Source organism: Eleutherodactylus coqui, chromosome 13 (assembly GCF_035609145.1).
Source record: "Eleutherodactylus coqui strain aEleCoq1 chromosome 13, aEleCoq1.hap1, whole genome shotgun sequence".
In the NCBI taxonomy this organism is placed as follows: Eukaryota; Metazoa; Chordata; class Amphibia; order Anura; family Eleutherodactylidae; genus Eleutherodactylus; species Eleutherodactylus coqui.
In genome coordinates, this window is record NC_089849.1 from 45,523,903 (window position 1) to 45,544,187 (window position 20,285).

At 43.4% G+C, this 20,285-nt stretch overlaps 1 protein-coding gene across 2 annotated transcripts in view; it reads right to left on the reverse strand.

Moving 5' to 3' along the window:
• The window catches only part of SKAP1 (src kinase associated phosphoprotein 1), a 341,919-nt gene that overhangs the window by 113,830 nt on the left and 207,804 nt on the right, over positions 1-20,285 (reverse strand). The window lies entirely within an intron of this gene.

A 20,285-nucleotide genomic window follows, 5' to 3' on the forward strand; every position in this document is an offset into this window, starting at 1 on the left:
TCTTCCTGCAGGAGGCTACAAGTGTAAACGTGACTGGGGTGTGGTATCCACCATACTGGTTTGTATTTGTATTACTTTTTTGCTGTTTTTATGCTTTACTCCTTGTGATTAATGATCGATGGAGAAGTTTGGGCAGATAATTGTGGCATTTATGGATGCATTTACACTCTTTGTAAGAAAAAAAAATCCCCTAGAAGAAGTTGTCATTTTGCTGCAAAACTTGACATGCAGTTACATCTCAGGCGGATTTACAAATGATTAGAGTTGTGATGTGATTGGATGAACGGTCCTGTCACCTGAAACCCTAAAAATGTTTCCCCCCTTGGCCTATGAAAAGGCTCTCGGAGGCTCCTTGTATGTAGTGACTTCTTTTTCTGCTTGTGTAGAGCTTGGTGACCACTAGACGCCTCTACGACGCAATTGAAGAGATTTTGCTCAGTTGCCAGCGTTTCAGAAGGAGCTCATTATTGCAATGCGAGAAGCTGGATGGTCCTATCAACAAACTACCTGCCACCTGGGCCATTCTGAGCAGACTCAGGAGATGTTGGGACCAGTGGTTGTCAGAAGACACACACACGAGGCAACTGGGCTCAGGACTCCCTGGCTAGACCACCAGTAGAGAGGATGGACTGATAAGAACAAGAAACTACAACTGTTTCATTGTCCACCACCCAGAGCCACGTGGCACCATCAATATAGGCCCATGTGCCTGTCAGAACCATTATATGTACTGCATTTGATACCCACCATCACCTCCTCAATGGTGGTGTGAATGACGAAACTGGATTGCAACAGAGTGGAATCGGATTGTCTTCAGTGAGGAATCCAGATTTAGTTTGGGCACAGACAACAGCCATGTTCGTGTCTGCAGACCTAGGGATTAGTGTCTCAATATTGTCTTGGCTTTGGAGCGGCACAATGCCCCCTGCTGGTGTGATGGTCTGGGGGGCCATCGCATACAACAGTAGTGGTATGAAGGACAATGACAGCTCAGCGATATGTTCAGGACATCCTGCAGCCACATGTGTTCCTCTCATGGCGGCTTCGAACAGACATGTCCTGCAGGATAATGTTCGATCATGCACATACAAGGGGGTCACAGGAATGTCTCCACAACATTGTCATACTTCCATGGCCTACCCGGTTGCCAGATTAATCACCAATAGAACATGTATGGGATCATCTGGGGGACCAATTTCGACAGCCTACATGTTTTCTTGATCTAGAAGCTCAATTACAGCAAATGTGGACTGATGTGCCGCAGGGTTTCATACAGAATCTGTATACATCCATGCCCGCTCGTATCACATCTTGTATCCAAGCTAGAGGAGGCCCAACAGGGTAATAGAGCCTACATACCCACCCATATCACATCTTACATCCAAGCAAGAGGTGGTACAACAGGGTACTACAGCCTGCCTTCACTTCTTCACGATTACTGTAATCACCTACTTATATCAATGTTAAAATCACACAGAGGAAGTTTAATTAGATTCCAACAACGTCTTCTAGGAGCTTGATTTTTTTAATACAAGGAGTGTATAAATAGGTGGATATCTGGTTTCCAACATGGATGCTGCTAACAGTTTTAAAATTCTTATTTGAGTTATTTATTGTATGCAATAAACATGCGATGCTTCATATTATGTTTGTTCTGTCTAGGTGTTTTTCCCGTTATGTAATATAGTTTGGTTACAGGGCATAATTTCTGAGTGAATATAAGCCCAATTATTGTATTGATTCATTTTCCTGTATTTTTACTGAGTAGTGTGATCCATCTATTATAGTGGATTTTCGGTACATGAGGCGTTACGGCTTTCACAGGCTAACGCAATATTCCAAATGGGAGCAATATCCATGGAAGACGTGGGATGCTGGGGCTTACATGAGTGTAAAAGCTCAAGAATTCTGCTCCTACGTAGGATTAAGACTTGGTGAAACAGATTACCATTAAAGAAATACTTGGTGCAAAATGTAATTCCACATGGACTAAGAGTACAATTTCATCCCATCATATGGAAAGGATGATTCGGCCTTTAGCACAAAATAGGAGGAGATCGGCATTAATTGTTGAAGAGCACTCATGCAACGGACTGTGGATTTTAATAGTAAGGCATTAGAGACTCTGGATGAGGATATACTGGAGAAGAAGAATCACATTTTTTAACTTTGCTTGCTCCGGCTGAATTGGATAACTGGAAAGGAGGGTTGGATGAATCTATTAAGGTCTGGAAGAAACAAATAAAAACAGTGAAGGCCAGGAAACTTCAGTGGGACTTTTATGGTTTTGAAAATAATAAAGCATATAAATAGAAGTTAATGTTCCGTAATGGGAGGTAAGATCAGTGCCAGTTTTATCCTATGTATCTACAGAAAGGGAGTCAAGTACATCCAATGAAAGCTGTAAACAAGCCTCTGTACAGGGCAACAAAAGGGAATGTGAACCTTATAAATGTACGGGCTGATGATGAACAATCTGGAGAGTCCGAGGTCCAGATTAAGGGTAATCAATTCATCTGATAAGCCTCTGAGTGGACCTCAATTAGAAGTATTAATTAGGGGTTTAACATATTCTCCCTCTGATTGCTTTTTAGCGGTAAAAGATTTACACATGATTGACCGGTAGTTGGCCTTTAAAAAGATTTTTCGACAGGACTCTTGGGGCCAATTGATGACGACACAGGATGAAATGGCACTTAAGGGACTTACAGGCAATTGTGGATGAGCAGGAGGATAGTGTTAGGGGTGAGTTTTCAAAATCTTTATCCTTGGGTTCAAAAATCAAAAAAAACTTTCCTTATTTGTCCCCATTTCCTAATATTGACTTATTTTGTTAGTGCCAAGTTCAAGAAGATTTCGGAGACTATTGTGGATGACAACTGTTCATTAAGTCAGAGAAAATCCTTGTATGAATTGGGTCAGATGAAAGACATTTTAATAAGGCCCTGTGATAAAGGGGGCAATGGGGTTATCTGTGCCATGATAATGTATGAAAAAGGAGCTCTTAGACAACTACGTGATAGTAAAAACTATAGGAAACTGACATTTCACCCTCTGAATAAGTATAGACAGGAATTGGAGGTTATCCTTGGAGGCTTTTGATGATGGTCTAATAGGGAGGAAGGAATCGTATTGTTTGTTTTTGAATTTTCAAACAGTTCCACTAAAAATATCCAAAAAATGCGAGTAAGCTGCGGAGTTGACCAGTAGTGCCCAGGATCAACAGTTTGTGTCAACTGAGCGGAAAATGAATAGACCATGTGTTGCAGCTATTGGTGAAGTCACTTACACCATATCTGGGAGACACAATGCATATTCTAGGTAAAGTGAATAGAATGCAACTGGATGCGGATAAGTTGTTGGTAAGTGTGAGGCTGAATCCTTATCCACATCATTAGAGCATAGAAGCTATGGAGTTCTTTCTATGTGTGTCCAACATTGACAGGCCCGTTGGCAAGTTTAACTTGACTTTGTTAACTTTAACTTGACTCGTAATGTTTATTTTCAGGGAATCCTCCTACCTACAGCTCAGGGGAACGACGATGGGGGTGCCTTGTGCGCCCTCTTAGGGCTCCTTTCCACTTGTGAACTAATCGCACGTTTTCAGTGCGATGCGAGAGTGCGAGCTCTCAAAAGAAAGTCCCACACATGTTGTTCTATGACAACCTTCCCACTAGCGATGTTTAAGGGCAAGCTGCGATGCGAGGATTAAAAATCGCAGCAGGAGGATTGTTTCAGCGTTTTGCCTTTTTCTGTCACCCATACAGTGCATTGGCAAAACAGATTCTCGCATCGCAACGATGTCGCTATCGCCAGTGGAAAGGAGCCCTTACACAAGTCTTTGCCTGCGGCTGTGGGAGAGAAGGACTTTCTTTACTAACCGAGTGCCTTTGATTGAGAAGTTAGAAATGTGGTATCATCTTAAAGACTATACTTTTCTCATCTGGCTGGGGTCAGAGATGGAATGAATGGGTTTATGAAGTATTTAAATAATAATGAGAACATCAGATTAACATATAAATATAGTCGTTCAGATATTGATTTTGGGGATGTTAAGTTCAGTATGGCTTCAGCAGGGTCTGTGGTCGCAGAGGTACACAGGAAGGAAACCAGTCAGTCAATTCAGTGTTACATGTTAGTTCGTCTCATACTAGAGCTCTTATTAATAAGATACCAATAGGCCGATTTTTGCCGGCTTCTAGGGTTTGCTCTAATGATTCTCTGCTTGAGCAGCAGGCGAGGGATTTAGAATAACGTTTTAAAGCACATGAATATGCCAGTTGTGCAATTCAAAGGGGAGATTTCAGTCAAAACGTGATGACACATTGACAGTAAGGGGGACAGCAGATACGGTGAGATTACACAATATTATTTTAAATGGTTTTTATTAATGTATCAGACCTTTTCCCAACAGTTGTCTGACTGTTCATTAATTACTTATCGAAGATCTCAGAACTTAATACATAAAATTAGTCCGTAGCTACTCTCCAGGAATAACTTCAGGTACGTTTTTTGGAACAAAGGAGCCAAGGTGGAGTAGCAAACTGCGTGGAAATTGTGTTACATGTTGCAACTTGGAGGCAGCAGTGACATTTTTCAACTCGGAACAGAGTAAGTAGTATGGGATTAAACCTGCTATAAATTGTGGTACCATAGGGGCTGTATATTATGCTGTATGCCCCTGTAACTTGGTTTATATAGGCTTAACAACAAGACAGTACAGACCATGTATTAGGTATTGGATCTGCGGCATCTCTAAGTTAAAAACTTTTTTGTTCAATTTTGTGATCTGTATTGATATTTGGATATATACTTGTCCCAGGTTTCCCCCCTCTTTTGGTGTGGGTAGGGTTGTATATGTATTTATATGATTTTATCTTGCTTTATATTCTATTTCTAGGTAGGTCTTGGGTTCCTCATCAGTTTGAAATCGCTTGCATACTGGATCCAGGTGGCGCATTAGGCCGTATCCGCAATGTGACAGTGCTACAAAGCGCATGTATTTAGAGCCCATGCTTTCCTATGGGTCTTTCACTTAGCGATGTTTTGTAGCCTGCAACATTGCAAGACTACAAAATTACTACATGCTCTACACAGCCGTGATTTGTAATTTTTTGTAGCTCATGTTTCCCTATGGAGCCTTCCTTTTTGTTGCACTTCATAGCACAAAAACGCGGTTTTTGTGCAGTGCGATGCAACCTTTACAGTAGGAAAACCTACTGTAAAAACTCTAGTTGCAGTAATAAAAACAAACCAAAAAAAATAAAAACACATCACCTAAGAAGTGCTGTCATTTCTGGCACAGGTCTCTTCTTCAGAAGACTGAAGATGAGTGCCGGAAGCTGAAGAAGAGACCCGTGCCGCAGCCAGACAGCACGACTTAGGCGATGTATTATTTTTTATTTTTACTGTAGCTAGGGCTTATTTTCCGGATAGGGCTTATATTTCAAGCCGCCATACCCCCCTTTCTCCCACCAAAAATCCTCGCAGGTCGTGCTATATAGTTGTGCAACTTTGTTCCGACAAAAAAAAAATGTAATTGCCACGAGAAAACGCAGCGATATCGCACAGACCACCGATGCGGTATCTCTGATGATTTTCTCGCATCGCTATCATATCACCCATGTGGATGCAGCCTTATACAAATGGAGTTATGGTCATAGCTCATTATGTGGGAATCTTCCAACTACAGTACTTCCCACTTGATCCATTCAGTTAGGCCAAATGCACACGGGTATATTTGCATTGTGAAATCCGGAGCGGGCGTCTGCCTCCGGATTCCGCAGTAAATATTGCCCATAGACGGAAAATCGCAGCATGTCCTATTCCAGTGCAGATTCTGAGTAGACGGCTTCCAATGAAGTCAATGGAAGCCCTCCGATCTGCGGGCCCTCGCGCAATGACATTGCGGAAGGGTCACAGATTCCGCAGCAGCACGGCATTTTCTATACTGCGCATATGTCCCGGTCATTTACATCCGTAATACAAAAAAGACAACTGTGGACAGGTATGCAGGGGTCTCCGGCTGGGCACAGGGTCAGATTCCGCTGCGGGATCCCGCATGCGGAATCAGGCACGAGTGTGTGCATTCGGCGTTATAAATTAATTGTTACAGAATTTAAATAAGCATTAAATTGCTTTTTGTATTGATAAGGTTTTGCACTTTATTATGTTTTCTACTTGGTTCTTATCTCTTTATATTGGGGAGCACCTTTGAGCACCATTTCTTATATACATGGTGTTTACACTTTTTATATATGTCTCATTGTTTGATTTGTTTATTAGGATATGAAATGTGCATTTAATATGATATATACGGGACTGACTTGACGTATGGTCAGGAATGTATGGTATCCACATTGGTGGTATCCATGTTTTGGTATCCACCATATTGGTTTGTATTTCTATTACCTTTTTGCTGCTATCTTCATGTTTTACCCATTATATGTAATGATTGATGGAGAGGTTTAGGCATGCTACTGTGGCATTTATGGATGTATATCTGGTTTTCAACATAGATGCTGCGGTTTTAAAATTAGCTATTTGCCAGGAGCTGGACCTGTGGCAATCTGCTAAATATCACAGTGAGTCCTCTGATGGGACCATCTCTTTAATAGGGCTGTCCCGTAAAAATCACGGGCCCTAGCTGTCCCCGGTTGAATGAAGCAATAGACACGATTGTGCACTATTGTTCCATTCATTTCTATGGATGGAGGTAGCGGAGTTTACTTGACCATCTTTGCAGTCCCATAGTATAGGTCCATTTAGACACAACGATTATCACTCAACAGCCACATCTTTTGAGCGATAATTGTTCTGTCTAAATGTGCCCGTCTTTCACTGTTTGGCCAAACAACGTTTTTCAGTTCCGCTTCAAAACAGTCATTCAGCAGAACAGCTGATAGGTAGGACCGCACGCTGTGTTCTGCCCATGGAGAGCGGATTACAGCTGATAAGCAAGACCACACTCTGTCTGCTGTCCATGGTGCTGAATTCTCCACAGGGAGCCAGTGGCTGAACAATGGAGCCAATTATTCTGAGCTCACATTGTGATGTAGTGTTTACTCATCCTTGTGATGTACTGTTTATAGGCTGCTGCAGCCAATCATAAAGCTCAGTGCTATCTCGGACAACCCCTTTAAGAAAAATTCCCTATATAAGATTATTTGGTACTGTATGCTGGTATAATATTAATACTGCAATATCTGAATACCATCATATTTCACTTCGGGGTCTTGGGTCGTTTTTATATTAGTTTAGTAGGTGCACATTTTTGTGCAGTTATTGCAGATAAGTTACCTTGTGTGACCATGGGTCTAGTGACCCAAACTCACTGCATCATAGATTTCTATCGTGAAGTGGAATAGATTCCTATGATGCACTGAGTTTGGGTCAGTAGACCTGCGGTCAAAATTGGCCTCTATTACACTTGTATAAAAGCGGTCAAAGTGTTTTACATAGAAATGTAGATTCCAAGTAAGCTGGGTGGAGTCAGAAACTATATGGTGATGTTCAAATACTGCGAAAAAAAGACCTTTGAATTTGTGAATCCATGACAAAGTCAGAAAGCATGTAGAAGACATAAAAGGAGTGCTGGGATGTGTGGAACAGTAAGTGGTGTCTACACAAGCGAGCTCCCCTTGTCTGACCAGATTACACACAGGGTAGAATATATTCCTAGAACGGCTTCTATGGAAAACCAGATATTTCTGTTACATCTTATATCTAGGATTTGTTTGTTGAAAGAAAAAAAAAACAGACATTTGATAGACAAGTAGGAGGAAACTTGCAGGACGTTATCTATGACCAGATCACAAATATCCGCAATCTTACCAGCAGACAAGATACGTTGTCTACATCTTGTAAGGTAACGGTTTCATTGTCACTGTGGTACCAACCACTTTACTTCTCTCTGGAGCTGGCTAGCACACTGATCTGTAATTGCTCACTTTGCCAACAGCTTGTGCCTTGTGAATGGGCAAAGATCAATCACATTACTTCCTTGTGCCAAGAGTCGCCCTCACAATAAGGACACCAAGGTGGATGATGTAAAGCTCCTGTCAACAAGATTCCCTGTTGATAAAGCAGAACTGCACCAGCTGTTGGTCACTGGGATTGTGAACTTCTACCTGTTAAGGGAAGAAGCTGAAATCAATCAATCACATTTTCGGGCTTCTATTACTTCCTCACAACATGTGGAAACGCGGTTGATTCTAGCAGCTATGCCCAGAATGAAGAGTGGAGCTTTTGTCATGCAGCACCCTGACACTACCGCCTCATGGCCGCCATGTAATGCTACATCTGTCATTGACAAGTATCTGGCACGCCATGGCTTACTCTGGCAAAATCAGCTGTTTGCCGGACGTGTTGGGAGCTGGACTCGCGGTGAACGTCAACTCCCATTTGAAAGCATTTGTCTATGTCGAGACAAGGCCATTAACCACATATGTCTTTGGGTAACAGATTGTGGGAATAGTTTCAATCGCGTATAGATGTATCTAGACGACTGCATTTCCTAAATCTGTGTTTTTAATTGTTGTAATGTTATAAGGCGCAGTACAATGGCCACAAGACAACTACTCTGCGCAGAGCCGCTCTCCACTCAGGTTTACCTGCCTACAGGTAAAGTCCAGCCATAACTTCTGTCAGATTATACCCTTTCAGGTACCACCTGACTACTGAATAGCAACCGCACCATTAAAATTGCAAGGGTACTGTTAAAAATACACCAGTTATATGGCATAAACTGCGCCAGGAAGCGGTCCTACGTGCTTTGTGCCACATTTATGATGTGTTTTAGACATTTTTAGATAATTTTTCACCAAGTCTGAAAAGGGTTGTAGCTCCATGTGGCTTCACATGGAAAGAGGGTGTGACCTGAATACAACTCTTCACACCGAATTTTAGCAATAAATTTATCAGAAGAGTATGGAAACTAATAAGTGGTAGAAAGTTAGACCAGACAGTCTAAAGAGACTGCTAATGTATCATTCAGTATGAGCCACTGTGATAAACCCGGGGCATTTTAAGACTGTCCCAAGTTTACACAGTCTATTAAAAAGTATTAGTAATTCTGACCCTATAGTGTGTTTTAAAATAGTTGAAATAAAAGATATTTTACTCAGAGTTAAATATATTTAGTGTTTAGGTAAAGACCTGGGTTAAGTGACTGTGCAGTCATAACCTTAAAATGGTATGTAAGTCAGTACCTATAAGGGATGATTGACTGCTATTTCCCTCAGTTCTTGCTTCTTTTTTCATTCAGATCCATTAGGACAAATCTGTGATCTGTGAGTACAGGGAGTCTGAGACACACCACTGTCTCATCATTGGTAAAGGGAAACACACCCCTGTTTCCTCATTGGTTAAGGGAGAAACACTACTGTCTCAACATTGGTTCAGAGAGACACACCCCATCTTATAACTGGCTTAGATTCCTGCTGTCTCCCTCCCCTGCTGCTCTGCATACTCCAATTGCCTACTCCAAAACATAAAAATAAAGACCACCAGTGGGTCCCAATTGTCATGGATATAGTGAAGTAGCAGGCACCTCGGTAGCAAAACCTAACTGTGTGCGCAGCACCACTCATATCTGATCCCCAATACAGCAAGGACACAATAAGTATACAGTACAAATTACTAAACTGACAGTGATGGAAAGAAAATGGTCTAGTAATTACCACAACACACATAGTGGAATGAGCCTAAGGGACCTTCCACAAAAACGGAATATTTCTGAAATCTTGCAGCTAAAATTGCTGTTGCAAACTTTTAGGCTGCCTGTCCACGGGCGTTGCGATATCAGAGCTGCCCGGGCGCAGGAGCCAGCCGATGGATCTCCGCGGTGCGCCTATCTGACAGATAGGCTCACCACGGAGAATCGCGGCAAATTGCAGCATGCTGCAATTTGCCGTCCGCGAGCGGAAAATCGCTATGATTCTCCGATCGTGGACAGGGGGACTGCGCTTTCCATAGCAATGCTATGGAAAGCGTGACCTGCATTCCACGCGGCCGGATTATCGCTGCAGGGAACACATTGCAAAAACGCCCGTGGACAGGCAGCCTAACTCCTGTTTTCTGCATTTTCTACATGTGGATTTTGGTACAGAATTTACTGTGTCTTTAGCTGCGGCCTGCGTAAAAGGCCCCTTAGGGTTTATTCACACGAGCGTATATCGGCCACCCTTTTCACGCATTGAATTCCAATGTGTCAGATCAGACGGGCGTATACCTGCAGCGTAAAAGCGCCCAGCCATCAAATATAGCGCCGCACAGCAAAGATAGTCCTGGGAATATCTTTGTGCCCAAAATATGTGGGCTGCTGCATAGGCCCCTATGGGAGCCAATGACAGCGGCCGGAGGAGGGAGGGCATTTGTAATGGGAGTGGGTGGGATGCAGCTACACTCCGCCCCTCTCCCATTGCTGGCTGCAGACAGGGGGCAGGGAGGGGTAGTTGCTTAGTTTGGCCCCTGTCCCGCCTACTCCCTTTGCAAACAGCCGAAGGGAAGAAAAGAGGAGGTGAGCTAATGAGGGGAAGGGAAGGCAACGGCATTGCCGGCCTGTGCCGTCTGAACGGGCGCACAAAAGTTAGATTTGTACGCCCGTTCACGCGTTTTAGCGCCGCCGACGGGTGCACGTAAAAATGCCTACGCTCATGGGAAAGAGCACTTAGTCAGATGAAGCCTGGTTGGCCTTTTCAATGTGGTTAATTACTAATCTTAGGGGGGTAGCTACCCCACACTTGTTTAGATCTAGAATTTCTTGAGTCGAAATTAGGAGGCAAACCAGACATTTACCACTTGTCCAGGGATCAGACACATAAATACAGGTTTTAACATTAGACAAAATCTTTATAAACAACACACATGCAATATATATTTGTATTTTAGGCCATTTCTCAACACAGACTCTCAAAACGCTGTCACAAAAAGGACAGAGATCAATTCCCAAGCTTTATTTAAGCTGGCTGTGCGCAGGCGGTGAATTGCGGGAATAAACCATGTTCCATTGATTATTTCAGTTTTAATAACTCGTCCACTCATTGATCCGGCTTATAACATGGAGAACAGGAGTAATAATACAGTGTGCTATTGATTTCTGTAATCCTGCTGATCATACCTGACATGGAGCCGTTAGGAGAAAGCTTGATCCGGATAACATTACTGGGGGACGGTAGAGAGGAATCTATTGCTACGACACTTCTACTTACCTGTAAGCGCAGCTCATCATGTCTTATGAAACCCGGTTTAACCCCTTAATGATATTACCCATTTTGGTCCCAAGGATGCAACGATTTTTGGCAATTTGTATCTCAAAAACCATAACTTGTCTATTTCTTTGTCTACAAGGCCACATTAGGGCTTATTTTACATGGCAAGCTGTAGTTTTTATTGGTACCATTTTTTTGGGTACATTTATTTTATTCTATAACTTCCGTTAAACTTTATTGATGGGCAGGAAGAAAAAAAACATATCAATTCTGCCACAGCTTTTTCTGCAGGCGAAGGTGACTCTGATAAGTACTACATAGCGACTTCTTCCCTTTGTGGCGCTTATCAGAGCGTCCTACAGCTGCAGCAGTGTAATGTGTGATTGGGAGGCGAACTCTAACTAACTGGGGCCACAGATTCGCTAACGGAGATGTGATTGCAAGAAACGCTTGGCGGCTGGTCATTTTTATTGCCAATTACCACTGACGATTAAAAATAAATACCGGCACCGGCCTTTGGACTTAATTACCGGCCAGGTGGCAACGCTATCCGTGTTCCAAATTTCTAGTAAGATATTGAAAGTTTTGTTGAGGAAGGGGGTGGGGGAGGGGACTATCCAAGATGGTTGCATACATTAAGAGCCTTTCCGTTTATTAATTTCGTTGCTCTTCTTTGAACCCCGTCAAGAACGGCAACATCCTTCCTGAGCACTGGTGTCCAGAACTGTACACAGTATTCCATGTGACAAGGGCCTTATATAGTGGGAGAATAATGTTCTCGTCCTGTGCCCCTATGCCTCATTTAATGCACCCCAAGACTTCGGATTGTTCCAGTTAAGTCTACAGTCAACTAGTACCCCAGTGAGTAAAAAGGTGAAAAAGGAAGCACCTCTTTCCTCCCTGTCTTCCTGCCAAATACAGGACCTCTGGCACATCCAAAAACCTTTGGAATGGTGTCCCCCCCCCCCCCCCCCCCAGGCATCTTGCTGTGTTTAATCCAGCCGAACTGACGAAGAATCTCGTCCCCGAAACACGTTTTACCTTGCTGTTTTTTTATTTTGTTAAATAAAACAAGAAGTGCCTTCACTATGGCATATTGGACCTTAGTCTTCTATTAGCTTAGAGTGTTGCACCTTCACACCAGTATTTTTCGGCCACTAGTACCCCCAGGTCTTTTTTCCATATCACTTTTCCCTAGCTGTACCCCATTTAGTGTATATTGGTGACATCCGTTTCTCCTGCCCATGTGCAGAACCTTACATATATCCACATTGAACATCATTTGCCATTTTTCTCCCCAAGCCCCCAGCTTATCTAGGTCCGTTTGCAGCCGTATATTATCCTCCGTTGTATTGTCTTGTATAATTTCGTATCGTCTGCAAATATCAATATCTTACTGTGCCGCCCCTCTATCAGGTCATAGTGAACTTAGTTCAGGTCCAGCCTAAAACTTTGTTGTAGAAGATGATCAAGTTGGTCTGATACGATCGACAGCCTCATGAACCTAAGTTGATCAGGAGTTATGTGTCAACTCAGAAACAGGCAGAGAGTGAGGCTGGGGTCACACGGGGCGGATTTGCTGCGGTTTTGCCGCGGTTTGCCGTTGTATATCTGCGGCAAAACCGCTGCGTTTGCAGTGCAATGCAGTACAGATGCGTTTGGGCAAAAAGCTGTTCTCACAGGACGGATTTTTTCCGCAAAGCCGCAGTGCGGAAATGCAACTGCGGTGCGGTTTTTCAAGACGCAGCGTGTCCATTCTTCTGTCTTTTCCGCAGCACTTTTTTGTCCATAGACCTCTATGGACGCAGCAAAATCCGCTGCAAAAGTTTAAAAAAGCACTGCAGAAAAGAACGCTTGCGGATTTTTCCGCAAGAAAATCCGCAAGACAAAAATAACCTTTGAAGCGGTTTTGCCGCAGAAGCAGTTCTTCAGCGGCAAAACCACAACGGAAAACATGCAGCAAAACCGCAACAAATCCGCCCCGTGTGAATTCAGCCTCGAAGAAGTTGTCTAGGGGTAAAAAAAAAACATGGTTGCTTTCTCCCAAACACAGCACCACCTTTGTCCATAGGGTTGTGTGTGGTACTGCAGCTCAGCTCCATTGATGTGAATGGAAGACTGAGTGCAATACCAGACACAACCCACAGACAAGGATGGTGCTGTGTCTGGAAGAAAGCAGACATGTTTTTCTAACCCTTTAGGAAGACAGGGAAGTGTAAAACATGGGACCACAAGTTCATTAAAGGGACTGTCCAGGACTTTGAGTATCTTTTTCTGCCGATGACCTATGCACTACTTGGTATACCCACTGATCAACAGATTCCCGGTGTCGCTGTCAGTATGGACAGTGCAAGAAGCAGACCGTGCTGTTAATAGTGCAGCGGTGCGGGTTGGTATTGGGCTGTGCAAGCAGTACCAAATCAGGCTGCTGTATTATCATCAATGCTTAGGATAAGGGGGATCTTACATGTACTTTATCTGGTCTTCCTGGCCTCTCTGTTCTGCTAAGTCAGTGCTTCGTCTTCAGGCCGTTACCATTTTCTAACAATCTAATGGACACTGATCTGCTCTGTGATTGGCCAGCACTGATCAGCTGCAGTGCACCGGTAGTCTAAAGATGGAGGTGGCGGGACTGAAGAAGGCGGAGCGAAGGACCAAGAAGAGACGGTAAAGCACAGGTAAGATACCCCTCCATTGTACGGTCCGCAGACAGAATTAGGTTTGCTTTAACGGTGTTTACGGCAAGTAGTCTACATTCTTTGACGTACGGGCAACAAGGAAACCGAAACCTTCTGCTAAGATGCAACGTCCTGTGCTTTAAAGTCTTGAAAACTTTGCAATGCCGTGCAGCTGGCACTTAGAGGGAGAACAAAACTATACTCAATAGAAGTTAATCTTGATTATATGTAAAATGTGCTCTCTTCCACCAACACTCCCTTTTAATGTCCACAGCTGCAATCTGATTTTTATTGGAATCCCCAAAATAAGACTCATGGGGGCAGCCATCTTGTGTTGTGTGTAAAACCAAAGTTTCAATACGAATGCCCTTTGCCATGATTAAATAGATTGATGTTACGCATGACTAATGATAACAACATAAAGCGTTTCCTAATTACGCTGGCACTTATAAGCAATTTTACCGCATGAGAAATTCATTTTTCACTTGAGACATGTTTACACACCCAGCTGCATCAAATGAGGACGAGAACGGCTAGGCCATCCTGCTAATAAAAGGCAGATCTATACTATGGATACGGCAGAAACTGGGACAAGCAATTAAAATGTGTTATTAATATTTGGGCGATATTACATGCCCATCTTGTTGTTTTTATTTCATTATTAGACGCACTTGCTGTAATCTCCGTATTGAGCATTATGGCACCCACCTGCGCACCACATATCAAGCTGTATGGATTACAATCTACATTTTAATAAGTTTCAATATATATAGTGAACCTCTACAAACTTCAGATCGGCGCAATTAGGAATATAAAGGACGAATAAATCCTAAAAGCAAAATATATTGCCAGTGCTAATCACTTCTATGCAAATTATTGTATGGTTGCCTGTAGACGGGCGTTGCGTTTTAACGCAACTGGATTTCCACCGCGGAAGAACACTTAAAGTCACTGCGATTTTCCATGATGAACCTATCATTATGACAGGTTCATCACGGAAAACCGTGGCATGCCACTATTTTTATATGCCAGCGGAAAATCGCGGCAGATTTCCGCTCGTGTATATTGGGCTGCGCTTTCCATAGTTATCCTATAGAAAACGTTTCATGCGTTACCCGTGTGCGGATTATCACCACAGATAACGCAATGAAGAATCACCCGTGGACAAGAGGCCTTAATGTTCTCTTTTATGGCACTGCTAAAGGGCTTTAACCCTCGAATACTAGGAATGGGAGTAATGTTTCCTATATTAGGAGTACACTGCCAGAGATTGTACTATTCCTAGTATTGGAAATATCACTCTTGTTGGATGTAGATATTATTCTAGAAGCTAATTGACTATACGGTCCTCTTTCCCAATCTTCTTGGATTTTGCACTCTATTGCTGACCTGGTTCTGTATAAGGGACCAGGCTGGTAGCCGAGGCTTATTTACAATATAGCATATTAATCTGAATGCTGGCCATCTAGATCTGCGCACTCGCTTCCATTCAGAGTAAACAGCAGTCGCACATACATGAATGAATGTTTACATGGGCCAATCATCATATGATTTTTATGCCTGCCTAAAATGATAGTCGAATGATGAGCAAACAAAATACTCGTTGCTGTTCAGTCGCTTGTAGTCTTTACTGAACGAAGATTGTTCAGTTTTGCATGACACAGCTATAAAGTGAAAGACAATCGTTCTGTGTGAAAGGAGAAGATAGTGCCTAGGTGCTGGAACACACAAGACCAACTGCCTAATCATTCCCGTTATCTTACTCTTCTTCATTCCTTCTTTCCCGTGTATAAATAAATGCTGTACATTGTGTTTGGTGCTTTTAGATGGAGTGATTGCCATTCAAAAAGTTGTTCAAATGAGTAAAAGTGAACAATAATTGTTCATTCTAAATGATCGCCAACGACGGACGAATCGTTCGCTTTTCGATGGTCATTCATTTTATGCTGGCTCATTCACTTATCGTTCGGTTAAAGCAGAACTCGTTCAGTCCTTCTCATTCACTTATACAGCGACTATGAAAGACTGAGCGATTCTGAACTATTTCTCGTTTGAACGAGCCAATGATGTATTTGCCTGTCTAAACAGGCTTCATGAATGAATGAACTTTGACGGACGTCATTCATTTGTTAAATGATAGATCGGCTTGCCTGAATGTATCCTTACTCCATCTGCTGCATTGTATGCTGAATCCTGCATCACTTTACCTCCACCCGCAAGATGTGAAAGGGAAAAGCAGATTGGCAGTAGTCATATCATGCCACTCTTCATCATGTTTAATATTCCTTAGCATCTACTGTATGCCAGTTGTGTGCTGTATATCGATCATGACTGTAAGGCCTTAGTCACACGGGCGTTTTTTCACGCGATTTGCGCATCGCATGACGGATGCGCATGCGCAAATCGCGTGACCGGCGCCGAAAAATCGGCCCAAAAATCGCCCGAAAATCTGCTCCTAGCCGCGTTTCATTAGAAACGGGCCGGAGCTGTCCAGCGCATTGGATTCAATGGATACGGCAATACAGCGGCTCCATTGAATGCAAGCGCTGCGGGCGAGTGTGGGATGAATTGTCGGGAAGGGGTTAAATATATAACCCCTTTCCTGCAATGCATCCTGAAAAGTGAAAAAATAAAAAAAATGTATGTACTTACATGCTCCCGGCAGCTGGAGATCCGGCCGGCCTGCAGTGGGTGTGAAGGGGGTGTGACTCAGGCTTGCCCCTGATTGGCTCAGCGCTGAGCCAATCAGAAGCAAGTCTCAGTCACACCCATTCATGAATTCATGAATGGGTGTGACTGAGATCAGCCTCTGATTGGCTCAGGCTGAGCCAATCAGGGGCAAGCCTGAGTCACACCCCCTTCACACCCACTGCAGGCCGGCCGCCGGGATCTCCAGCTGCCGGGAGCATGTAAGTACATACATTTTTTTTATTTTTTCACTTTTCAGGATGCATTGCAGGAAAGGGGTTATATATTTAACCCCTTCCCGACAATTAACCCCGCGCACGCCGGCAGCCCATTGGTTTCAATGGAGCGGCTGTATTGCCGCTCCATTGAATTCAATGGGCAAACATCGTTCTTCTCTGCCACAGCTGTTCCAGCTGTGGCAGAGAAGAATGATTTGTCTTCTATATGTTCTCATTGGGGTCGGCGCTGCTGCCGCCGGCCCCATTGAGCGCATATAGAGAAGAGAACAGGAATCGCAGATCGCAGATAGGTGCGATCTGCGATTTCTGTTCTCTAATTTATCGGACGAGCGCATTAAAAGCGCTCATGTGTCCGATACCATTGCAAAGCAATGGTTTTAAAAAATCGCCGGACGCATGCGCATGCGCAAATCGCGGCAATAAACGCCCGTGTGACTAAGGCCTAAGAAGGAAGCATTGTGTGCAGATGCAAGTCAATAGATGCCAGAATATGGTCTCATTACATATAATGAACTCTATACTTTGTATATATTACAGGGAAGTGCCTAGTGTGCAATGTAAGTAATGTACAACCCTCTGTTTATAATGGAAATGACTGAAAAGATGGAACCCGAGAGAAAGTTTAAACATTTTTAGAGAAGTGTTTTTCCTACTTGGGCTCACAGGTTCTGGAGTTAATGAGCATTCTGGTGCTGATTCTGCATTAAAATCTTCATCAAATCCACCTGAAATGCAAATGAATGCAACCCTGTTGACAAGTATCAGGAAGAAGCTGTGCAGAGTTGTTGGCCATAGCAAAGAACTTTTAAAAAATCATCCATCGAAGTAGCATGTTGGTCATTTCAGAGGTTTCTGCCTGGACATCCCGGGATCAGCCCTGCGAGCACATCCACAGCAAGAATACAAACCTTATTCCGATTTCCGCTGTGGATCTTCTTGCAAATAAATGGCAAATTAGCCATAAGCAAATCAGCAATGTGTGAACAGACCACTGAATATTTAAAGGCACCCCATCATGTTCTGTATGTTGTCCTCACTGAGGGCAGCATAACTAGGGACAGACATGCTGATATTATAGGTCTGTCACTTCTGGGGTAATGTGCAGTGGGTTTTAAGAACTTACACATATTTCTGTAGCTCCCAGCAAGAGAGGAGTCCAGCTTATTCATGAGGTGCTGCTAACCCACCGCCCATGCCTTTACAATGCCTACTGAGAAAACTGCCATCCCGGGTGGATAGGTGAGGCTGCCATGTCCTCCTGATTAACCTGAACTCCTCTCTTGGTGGAAGCTACGGGAACAAGCTGTAAGTTCTTAAAAATCACAGCACATTACCTGCATGCCAGTCACTATTTATGCCGCCCTCAGTGAGGAGATTCTGTCTTAGGGTCCTTTTACACAGGACGATTGTTGGGCGCTTAAGAGCCGGCAGTCAGCCCAACGATTACTGCTCCTGTGCCAGGAGCGATAATTGTTCAGTGAATGGAGATGGATTGGGCGACAGATCGCTTCCAGCAACCCGCCCCAATCACAGTATACAGGCAGTCGGTCACAGAAGAACAGGCCGATCATCATTTAAATGTTTTATGCCCGCAGGAGTCCTCGCTTGTCGTTCAGTCGCTGGCAGCATTACACTGGACAAATATCATTAAGTTTCACTCGATTCAGCGATAAATTGAATCGTTCTATGTAAAAGGGCCCTCATATAAATATACGGCACTGGGCCGGTGGAGAATAAATCTCTTTTGAGGATGCTATCTTGGTAAATGGCATCGGCTGGCAGTTCGCTTTTAGATTATATGCAGACTATGTAGAAAATCTGTTTTCTGTCATCCCTTGTATTGCAGAGTGTGAAATTCACTGAAAAGACCTGCAAGAAAACCCCATTCCCCAGCATTGTTCTGTGCTTTATTGTGGACTTTCAGTGCAAAATCCACACTACAAATCTGCAACAAATCCATCACACGTCTAAATGTGGTCTTAGGACACCACTGGGTGGGACCCCTAAAACGGAACCTTTATTGATTTATTGATTTTAAAGGTTACGTTTTAGGCGTCCCACCCAGTGATTACTTAATTTCCCTCCTGGGGCCTTTCCGCTTCAGTGACTACTGGCCTTAGGATACCAGTGCATATTACAACACCAGAGGCCTGATGATGTCACAAGGCCAGTGAAGAGAGGGTGGTGACGTCACAGTGGGGGAGTGGTAAGTGGAGAAGTGAAAGGGGTTTCAGCACTAAAAATTTGTAACCCCAAGTGGATCCCATAATGTAACACATCGTGGTAGTTCCATACTGAGAACAACGTATGTGAACAGGTACAAGAGAACAGTTTTGGACTCGTTTACATCAGCGTTTTGATTTCCATTTTGAACACATCCTCTTTTTTTGCCTCCATTTTTACATCCATTTTTAAGTTTAAAAATCACAGAAATAGTCTGCAATGCTTAGTGTATTTAGCGGCGCTGCCGAGTAGTCCGCCTGTTCTAATTTTGGAATGGGCGGCCTACTTAACAGCACCGCTCAATGCATGTAGAAGCGGCTTCCAGCGCGGACATTGGGGGAACGACAGGGAGGGCAAGTATAACACTCACATCCGCAGACTCAGTGCCTCACCTACTTTCAGCCAACAAGCCTAGCTTATATGGATACAATAAAAGTGACAGATTCCCTCTAATTACGTTTCTCTGCTTCAGAAATGGAACAGACAGATGGAAAGCCCTCAACTTTTGCACATGCTTATTTAGAAAACGGATCCGATAAATGGACATTTAAAATGGAGCCAAATAGAAATCCATTTCCTTCATCCATTGACTGCGATGTAAAAGGAAAATAATTTATGTGTCTTTTTTGTTTAAATTTCATCTTTTGCGTGAAAACAGCAATCTGCGCTATTATTTCTATTCAAAAAACAGAAATCCAACGGAACTCAACATAACTGAAGTTCAGAAAATCCTATTGAAATCAGCTACTCTGATGGAAATCAAAAATGGTGAGGGAGTCCCTACAACGTCATTCTACAGCTTTGCAATCAGTTCCCCTATAATCGGCGATTTCACATAATGTCCATTTAATGACCCGGTCCATTATATGCTTGCTGTCACGTGCAGCACCTAACTATAGAAGCAGTTAGTGGATGTAAATCAGCTGATGATATATCAGAACTCCCAGTCGTGTCGATGAATTGTCAGTTTATCTAGTGCCGGAGCTGCCAGCATGTGAAAGATGGATGTGACCCACGGCTCTCCGGGTGAGCAGGAGACATGCACCTCCAGCAGTAGCCAACCTCCAGAATAAAAGCACTTCATCAAATGCCCATTCTCTGGCAACGTGAGCGCAAAGTGTTTGTATGTGTGAGTATTGAATGACCTCCCCCTGTATAAAGAGAGGAAAGGATTGTAGTAAATCCACACACCTAACAGAAGAGCCTGGCAGTAAATCCAGGTCCCCTCCTCACCCCCTTTATTATCA